We start from the raw sequence: 8,347 nt of genomic DNA, 5'->3' as shown, positions 1-8,347 counted from the left end.
ACGACGAATACAGGCATGCGTCACTGCAAGAGGACGTGCTACTGGGTGTAGTGGTACCGGTGAGTACAGCATTCTGGACCACCACCTCTGAATATCTCACTGTATGGTAGTACAACATGCAACGTGTGATTTTCATGAGCTATAAAAAGGGCGGAAATCATGTTTATACTGATCTCTATTCCAATTTTCTGTACAGGTTCCTCCATTCTTAGAACCTTGGTGATGCAAAACTTTCTTTTTAATGTATGTATAATTTTATAGCGTTCAGAACGCTCAATGGTACCGGCTACGTCGCCCGCTACACAGGGCAGACTCAACCGCAGCCCACACTGAGCCTGTCAGGCAGCCAACGAGGGAGGAGTGGTGCCACTACGCGACCGAACATCTCCGAGCGTTTGGCTACGACGCTCGCCTACTAGACATCGATGGGCGACCTGGGCCTTCCCCCCGCGCACAGTTACCAGTGACGCAACGCGGCTCTCACAGCTTAAACTGCAGCACACCGTGCTGCCGCACCGTAACGGACTTGTCCCTTGTGACGAACATATGGAATGACATGGTATCCGCTAGCATGATACGCACTATTAACGCAACCCTTCCTTGCAAGAGCCAACGGCCTTGCCGCAGTGGTAACAGCGGTTCCCGTCAGATCACCGAAGTTAAGCGCTGTCGGACTGGGCTAGCACTTGGATGGGTGACCATCCGGTGTGTCCAGCGCTGCTGGCAAGCGGGGTGCACTCAGCCCTTGTGCGGCAAACTGAGGAGCTACTTGACTGAGCAGTAGCGGCTGTGGTCGCGAAAACTGACAGCGGCCAGGAGTGCGGTGTGCTGGCCACATGCCCCTCCATATCCGCATCCAGTGATGCCTGTGGGCTGAGGATGACACGGTGGCCGGTCGGTACCGTTGGGCCTTCATGGCCTGTTCGGACGGAGTTTTCCTTGCAAGACCTGTCGCAGTCAGCAAAATTCCGCCACTCCTCTTATTACTCGTCCTAACTATCGCAGAGGATTTTCCCCTTGGCGGCTGCCTCAGCACTTTTTCCCGCTCTGCCCTTCGAACCGCTACCCTTCGTTCAACTTTCGACCCCATCTATCTGCAGATGAGCGCGTGTTAATGGTTAACCTGAACCAGACGTACGCAAACATCGCAGTACCCACAGTCTGCGAGACCTCACATTAGTGAGGTGTGGGCGTGGAGGGGCTCCACCTCTTTAATATAATTTTACAGAAAAGGTTTATATACAGCAGTCTGCTGTTTCGTTTTCTTCCCCGCAGTCGATTTTAACAGAAAAACATAAGTTGTGTTTATGACTTATTGGTTTATTATTAGGAAACTACTACGGTATCTGAATCGTACGAAACTTTGCAATCTAGATTAAAGCTATGTGAAATGCTTTCAGCGAACCTACTATCATTACAATTACAGCAGACAACAGAGGTCTTTCATACTCCGTATACCAATGATCCTAACGGATTAACCTATTTACTTTAAGCAACTTAAATTCCCATTCAAGGTTTCATTGACTGTAACAGTAAACAAGGCTCAGGGTCAGCGTGATGGTGGGGGGGGGGGGGGGAGAGGAGGAGGAAATGGGCAAGGGGGGGTGGACATATGGACATAGTGGCAGAGAAGGATGAGGTGGGCAGGTAAATTAGGAAGGAGGAGCTGGAGAGAGACAGGGAAAGAGAAGACGGACAGAGACAGTTGGGGGACAAGGCAGAGAGAGGGGGTGGAAGGAGATAAATAAAGAGAGGGGATAGGAGAAGATGGACAATTCGTACACATATTATCCGACTGCGCAGCATTGTCGTGCTTTTCAGCTAGTCAGTTATAAAACGCAGACTTTCACGGCCGCTGTTTGGGTCCTTGAGGAATTTTATGGGCATTCGGCCGTAGTCCAAGGCATATTTTTGTGCTAAATTCTAATGTTGGAGAAATTTTAGAGAATGTTAAGACATAGATAGCAGTTTAGAACGTAAAGAACCTCAGAAGCCGAACTGTTTAAATGAATCCAAGCAATGGGAGGGTCATGACGTCATGATCGTTGCCTAAGATCGCGAAGTTGTGTCGACGTCTAGTATGGGGTTTGTAGTACTGACACTGTGTCATTTATTTAGCACTAATGCCCTTAACTTCTCTAATTTCAGTACTTACTCTTTTTTTCTTGTATAGTAATGAATATATCTACACAGCGCCTCTAAAAGGTTCATAAACTAATGTTATTCTTAGTGACGTCATCGCAGTAACGACGCTGACAGCTTGAACTAACAACTATTAACAATAGATGTGTGTCAGTTGCGAACAGGCAGTGTCAGGTAGTCGACATGCGGCCGTAGTGTGTCAATGTTGTTGTGCCACAAATCGCAATGGGACAACGAATGCAACATCTCTAAATCAAGTGTTTGACACATTCAGCAGAATGTTCTGAAGAAGAGAAAATTGTGTACAAAGTTTGTGCCATGCAACTAGACTCTGGAACAGAAATAACGACACGTGGACGCCTGCCGCGACTTCATTGACATGCAAACCGTGGACAATTGTTTTTTGGAAAAAATCGTCACCGGTGACGAACTTAGATGATATCTATACGGCAAAGTGCAGGAATTCACGAAAGGATCAAAACTTTAACGGCATAACCGGCATTCAAGCCAATGTGACGCGCGAGATCAACAGCATCCCAAAGAATGACTTTTCTGACAGTTTCACATGGGTGTATGATTGTTCTGTCTCTTGGAATGAAATTGGTTGGGTGGGGGAAGGGGGAGGTGGGAGGGGGAGTCTAGGTAGAAGACATGAAGCACTGAAAACACCATTTTACCTTTTCTCAATTATTGTCATTTCAGTGTGTAAATTTTTTATAATCACAGGGAATAGGATACCACAGAACCGTAGGAAACAATTTCGTGGTTCGCTGCTACAGCCAATTTATCAGTGTTTCTCAGAATATTGCCCTCATGTTGCTTAAGTATATAGCCAGCTTACAACTTTTTGTCGTCGTTGCGAATTAAACGCAATGTATTCTGTTTTACTGGTGTTAACAATACTGTTTCCAAAAATATTATATTTCGGTCAACGAAACTAATCAATTCCTACTCAATCCTTTTTATAACGAAACAAAAAAGTAACGGAAGTTATTATAAAGAGTCAAAGAGCAGTGAGTGCTCAACATCTGACGTTCTTCTTATGGCGTAAAGTTGCCAGATCATCACCTGAAGCGGACGAACATTATTCGTCCTCTGCACTCGCTCTCTGCACATGGGAATGCTATTATATCACAAAAGAATCAGTTCCTGTGAAAATAGTAATTACATTATTAAAAGGAGCGTATGAAAAAACAAAACGTATTAACTTAATAACGTATTGCATTACAAAACTTAACCAAATTTAACAGCGATAGGGATACAATTTACTATGTCACTAATTTTGCGAGGCTACAGTTCCGTAAATAATTATTGGAATTTTGTGTATTACACCGTTCAAAATCGACTGTAGGTAGGAAGAAGTGTACACAGTCAGACCCATGAAAATATGATAGGGAAAGCTATAACAGATTCCTGCCTTTTAACCAGTGCTCAATAGCGTGTATAGGTCTTTTCATTGTTTTCTGACATATTCTATTCCCGGGAGGCGATGACAAGGAATTCAACGGAAATCAAAAACCATATCACAGAAACTATCCTCCACCAATACACATATCGTGCACTGGCGTGTTGAAAGTAGGTGTCGAACTGGAGAAAGGAAAAGAAACGTAAGCGTGACACCGGACGACAGTGTATGAACTGCTATTGGTATCAGCAATACCAGGATAACAGCTGTTATGTACTACCTGCTGAAAGTCAAACGTCTAAAAGTTTGCCAGAAAGCTCGTTCTAATCGAGATTCTTCGTTTATTAGTTTCTCCATTTCATTCTGGCAGGATGTGGCGAACGTTAGTTAAGAATGCACTTTTCATTTGTATTCAATATTATTAAAACATCATTTGATTCGCCCATGTTATTTCATATCAACATGTAACTGAAATTCTGGAGATGCTAAGTTGGGGGTATGCGCCGTTATGGTCTAGCGGTTCTAGGCGCTCAGTCCGGAGCCGCGCTTCTGCTACGGTCGCAGGTTCGAATCCTGCCTCGGGCATGGATGTGTGTGATGTCCTTAGGTTAGTTAGGTTTAAGTAGTTCTAAGTTCTAGGGGACTGATGACCATAGATGTTAAGTCCCATAGTGCTCAGAGCCATTTGAACCATTTTTTATGCGCCGTTGTGATTCCCACCAGTCAGTAATGTGTGTCTGCCTTCCGTCATTGCTTACTATTAATCAGAGAACATAAGTTTTATTGTGTTTCTCTAGGAGCTGGATATTCCTAACCAGTTACAACAGATTATGTGACACAAATACCTCTAGGACAGGATGTAGTTACTATTAAGCTATAAGACGGACCTTGAGAAGTGCTCCGACGCCACAACTGCACAACTGGAAGAGTATTGCTTGTGAATTATGTTGTAAGTATTTGGGTTTCATCAGTTTTGAAAAATACACCGACAGAGCTATATTCACATGTTACAAAATAGTGTTTTAAACTCTCCAGTTGCATCCTTCCCTTTGTGGTGTTTCGTATGCTTGAGTTGGGTAAAAACAGTCTGAGCCCTCATTCGGTATAGCACATGCGCTCCGCGAGTTGTAGATTTCGTCAGAATAACGAAATGAATTTGGCGGCTGCACGACGGCTGGCTCCAGAAGTTAACTTCTGCCACCTCGTTTTGTGAATATTTATATTTCAGAATAGGTCTTCATAGCTCAGTATTGTGCCATGTTGGCACTTACCGATAGTCGCATCAAGCGGCCAATGACCTCTCTTCGGCTGGGAAGCATCGAAGGTTCTCTGGCGTGGTAGTATGAGATAGATGGTTGTTGACAGGAGTGGGACAAGTCAGAAGCGTGGCGAGCGAGTCGTGGCTGGTGGGCCGAGAGGATTCGCCACGTAACAAGTGATGAGCTCGTTTCCCTGCTCAAGCGGTGTTATTGCAAAAGTATCAGTGCTTGATCGGAAAACGTGATAACCGCATTTGTGTAGATGTAAGCACGTACGAAGCCGACGTGTGAAGTAAGTTGTGATTGTAATGTAGTTTACTAAAGAATCCTCTCGGAACTGTTCACCGCTGTCGTCACGGTTTGTCTCTTGTGAAATACCGAGTACTTTTTGTGGTTCGGAGACAAGGTGCCGAATTTAACAGTGATCAGTCCTTTGCAATTTGTCAGTAGTATTTTAAAAGGAACACCGATGACATCCTTATATGGTGCCAAGGTAACGGACTACTCTTCCTCTGGTAATTTTGTAACAGTCGGGCGCTACTGATCTCGTTACTGGTACTTCCGTATTATTTTTTAAGCTGATGAAATGTTGTTCTTTCCATTGTGTGACCTATCCTCGTTACAGGTTAATCAAACAAGACCCTATATCCTGCATATATAGGGACGCGTTCTCTGCCAATGATCTCCATTTAATGTTGCTCCTGTAAAAGAAAATACATGTTGTGTTACTGGACAGGATAGTGGCAGCGATTGAGGTGTGCTGCAACACAAGGGAAGCATTGTTTTGTGGCCGGCCGAAGTGGCCGTGCGGTTAAAGGCGCTGCAGTCTGGAACCGCAAGACCGCTACGGTCGCAGGTTCGAATCCTGCCTCGGGCATGGATGTTTGTGATGTCCTTAGGTTAGTTAGGTTTAACTAGTTCTAAGTTCTAGGGGACTAATGACCTCAGAAGTTGAGTCCCATAGTGCTCAGAGCCATTTGAGCCATTGTTTTGTGTTCATTACAGATTTTTGTGTTTCTGTAAATGATACAGAAAATTTTTTCGTCTGCTGAGTTCCAAACTGGATCGAAAAACTAGTGGGGTCCATGGTTATAGTTTGTTCGATAGAGGGGATAAATCAAGATGATTGATATAGTTTTATAAAGGAAAATTTTTTTGATAATACACTCCTGGAAATGGAAAAAAGAACACATTGACACCGGTGTGTCAGACCCACCATACTTGCTCCGGACACTGCGAGAGGGCTGTACAAGCAATGATCACACGCACGGCACAGCGGACACACCAGGAACCGCGGTGTTGGCCGTCGAATGGCGCTAGCTGCGCAGCATTTGTGCACCGCCGCCGTCAGTGTCAGGCAGTTTGCCGTGGCATACGGAGCTCCATCGCAGTCTTTAACACTGGTAGCATGCCGCGACAGCGTGGACGTGAACCGTATGTGCAGTTGACGGACTTTGAGCGAGGGCGTATAGTGGGCATGCGGGAGGCCGGGTGGACGTACCGCCGAATTGCTCAACACGTGGGGCGTGAGGTCTCCACAGTACATCGATGTTGTCGCCAGTGGTCGGCGGAAGGTGCACGTGCCCGTCGACCTGGGACCGGACCGCAGCGACGCACGGATGCACGCCAAGACCGTAGGATCCTACGCAGTGCCGTAGGGGACCGCACCGCCACTTCCCAGCAAATTAGGGACACTGTTGCTCCTGGGGTATCGGCGAGGACCATTCGCAACCGTCTCCATGAAGCTGGGCTACGGTCCCGCACACCGTTAGGCCGTCTTCCGCTCACGCCCCAACATCGTGCAGCCCGCCTCCAGTGGTGTCGCGACAGGCGTGAATGGAGGGACGAATGGAGACGTGTCGTCTTCAGCGATGAGAGTCGCTTCTGCCTTGGTGCCAATGATGGTCGTATGCGTGTTTGGCGCCGTGCAGGTGAGCGCCACAATCAGGACTGCATACGACCGAGGCACACAGGGCCAACACCCGGCATCATGGTGTGGGGAGCGATCTCCTACACTGGCCGTACACCACTGGTGATCGTCTAGGGGACACTGAATAGTGCACGGTACATCCAAACCGTCATCGAACCCATCGTTCTACCATTCCTAGACCGGCAAGGCAACTTGCTGTTCCAACAGGACAATGCACGTCCGCATGTATCCCGTGCCACCCAACGTGCTCTAGAAGGTGTAAGTCAACTACCCTGGCCAGCAAGATCTCCGGATCTGTCCCCCATTGAGCATGTTTGGGACTGGATGAAGCGTCGTCTCACGCGGTCTGCACGTCCAGCACGAACGCTGGTCCAACTGAGGCGCCAGGTGGAAATGGCATGGCAAGCCGTTCCACAGGACTACATCCAGCATCTCTAAGATCGTCTCCATGGGAGAATAGCAGCCTGCATTGCTGCGAAAGGTGGATATACACCGTACTAGTGCCGACATTGTGCATGCTCTGTTGCCTGTGTCTATGTGCCTGTGGTTCTGTCAGTGTGATCATGTGATGTATCTGACCCCAGGAATGTGTCAATAAAGTTTCCCCTTCCTGGGACAATGAATTCACGGTGTTCTTATTTCAATTTCCAGGAGTGTATTTTGCTGCAGCAATTCAACTTTCAGCAGCGTTGTCGTGTTAGTCATTTTTAAATTAACTTGCAGTCATTACGTTGTACTAGTTAGGCTATTGATACTTGGGGTCACTATTGTGTAATTTGGTCAATAAAGTTGACCTTGCATACTCGATCAATCGACTTCATGAGTAATTATTCTGTACGCAACGCCCTGTATCTATTGCAGTATTTATTCTTTGGACAACTCAGACTTGAATTACATTGGACTTGTTTATTACTGCAGCCACCTTATTTTTGGTTAGCGTTCAAAAAATTGGTCTGTAACATCAGCTCACTGTCAAGTGACACATGATGTCAACTCAAAATGTATTTAAAGACATCCCTCTCCCCACCTGTTTAAGGGAAGTGATGCTACAAAACGAAATATAATAACGTACATTTAATAATAGAATTAAACTGCCTGAAGTCTAGATCTATTTTAATTTATATTTTTACTAACTTAAGCTAGTTTTCTGTTGCAGTCGGCCGTTGTGACCGAGCGGTTCTAGGCACTTCAGTCCGGAACCGCGCGCCTGCTACGGCCGCAGGTTCGAATCCTGCTTCGGGCATGCATATTGTGTGATGTCCATAGGTTAGTTAGGTTTAAGTACTGTAGTTCTAAGTTCTAGGGGACTGGTGACCTCAGATGGTAAGTCCCATAGTGTTCAGAGCCATTTGAACCATGTTTTTCTGTTGCATATTAAATTTGTTTGAATATTAAGTATACTATTGTGGTACTAATAACACCTGAGGCCACTATCATAGGTATACCTTATATCTAGACCGCCCGGGTACCTGAGTGGTCAGCGCGACAGAATGTCAATCCTCTTGGCCCGGGTTCGGTTCCCGTCTGGGTCAGTGATTTTCTCCGCCCACGGATTGGGTGTTGTGTTGTCCTAATCATCATCATTTCATCCCCATCGACGTGCAAGTCGCC

The 8,347-nt window shown here is 46.2% G+C and overlaps 1 pseudogene; it reads left to right on the top strand.

The window, feature by feature from the left end:
- The first annotated feature begins 608 nt into the window (after window positions 1-608).
- LOC126238501 (5S ribosomal RNA) lies at window positions 609-726 on the top strand (annotated as a pseudogene).
- The last annotated feature ends 7,621 nt before the right edge of the window (window positions 727-8,347 follow it).

The sequence above is a fragment of the Schistocerca nitens genome, chromosome 2 (assembly GCF_023898315.1).
Source record: "Schistocerca nitens isolate TAMUIC-IGC-003100 chromosome 2, iqSchNite1.1, whole genome shotgun sequence".
NCBI lineage: Eukaryota > Metazoa > Arthropoda > Insecta > Orthoptera > Acrididae > Schistocerca > Schistocerca nitens.
This window is presented reverse-complemented; position numbering and strand designations above follow the sequence as displayed.